General features: G+C 44.4%; 1 pseudogene; it reads left to right on the forward strand.

Moving 5' to 3' along the window:
* Nucleotides 1-1,004: 1,004 nt before the first annotated feature.
* On the forward strand, nt 1,005-1,098 carry LOC119469372 (annotated as a pseudogene).
* Nucleotides 1,099-1,435: the final 337 nt, after the last annotated feature.

Here is a 1,435-nt window from a genome sequence, read left to right on the forward strand (position 1 = left end):
TGTAATCCCAGCTACTCAGGAGGCTGAGGCAGGAGAATTGCCTGAACCCAGGAGACGGAGATTGCAGTGAGCCAAGATTGAGCCATTAAAAAACAGCCAGGAAAAAAAAAAAAAAAAAAAAAAAAAAAAAAAAAAAAAAAAAAAAAAAAAAAAATTAGCCAGGCATGAACGTGCACACCTGTAGTCCCAGGTCAACCTTCTGAGTAGCTGGGACTGGAGGCCCAGGCCACCATGCCTGGCTAATTTTTTTTTTTTTTTTTTGAGACTGGGTCTCACTCACTGTGTCACTGAGGCTGGAGTACAGTGGTGCAGTCTCAGCTTCATCATAACTTCCACCTCCTAGACCCAAGCAATTCTCCCACCTCGGTCTCCCAGGTAGCTGGGACCAAGGTGTGCACCACCAAGTCTGTCTAATTTTTGCATTTTTTTGTAGAGACACAGTTTTACTTTGTTGTTCAGGCTGGTCTCAAACTCCTTGGCTCAAGTGATCCTCCCGCCTCAGCCTCCAGAAATGCTAAAATTACAGGCCTGAGCCAGCGAATCCAGCCTGAAGGGCGCTTTTTAAACAAGGGCTGGAGACTAAGGAGGATATTGCCTCAGTTGAGGTAGTCAGGGCAAAGAGCAGCCGTTAGGTAGAAGTACTGTGGAACCAGGGACAAAAGCTTCAGCTGCACTTGCTTCAGCAGTACATGTATTGCATTAAAATTGTAACAAGACTAGGATGGTGGCTGACACCTGTAATCCCAGCACTTTGGGAGGCCAAAACAAGCAGATTACCTGATGTCAGGAGTTCAAGACCAGCCTGGCCAACATGGTGAAACCCCATCTCTAATGAAAATACAAAAACTAGTCAGTCATGGTAGCGCATGCCTATAGTCCCAGCTACTTGAGAGGCTGAGGCAGGAGAATGACTTGAACCCAGGAGGCAGAGCTTGCAGTGAGCTGAGATCGCACTACTGCACTCCAGCCTGGGCAACAGAGCAAGATTCCATCTCAAAAAATAATAATAATGAAATAAAATAGTAACAATACAGAAAAGATTTGCATGACTCTTGCACAAGGATAAGCATGCAAATTCATGATGCATTCTGTATTTTTTAAAAAATCAGCAATTTGAGGATCAGCGCCACTCAGTCAACTACTCACATACAGGAAGAAAGGGGCTTTGCAAGATCCTCTGGGTTTATGTCTATTAATATGAAATTGTTTAGATGTTAGTGGCTATGGTAGCACATAATGAATTTTTTGCCCCTCCCAACCACAATAATGTCAAGAACTTCAGACTGTGTAGCCCCATATAAATATAGCATGTTTCTTCACTTATCCAACCTGCATGTACTGAGAGTCAAATTCAAGATGGGCACCAGGCCAGGCACGGTGGCTCATGCCTATAATCCCAGAACTTTGGGAGGCTAAAGCAGGCGGATCATGAGGT

This window comes from Cebus imitator, unplaced genomic scaffold, assembly GCF_001604975.1.
Source record: "Cebus imitator isolate Cc_AM_T3 unplaced genomic scaffold, Cebus_imitator-1.0 Scaffold18, whole genome shotgun sequence".
Lineage (NCBI taxonomy): Eukaryota > Metazoa > Chordata > Mammalia > Primates > Cebidae > Cebus > Cebus imitator.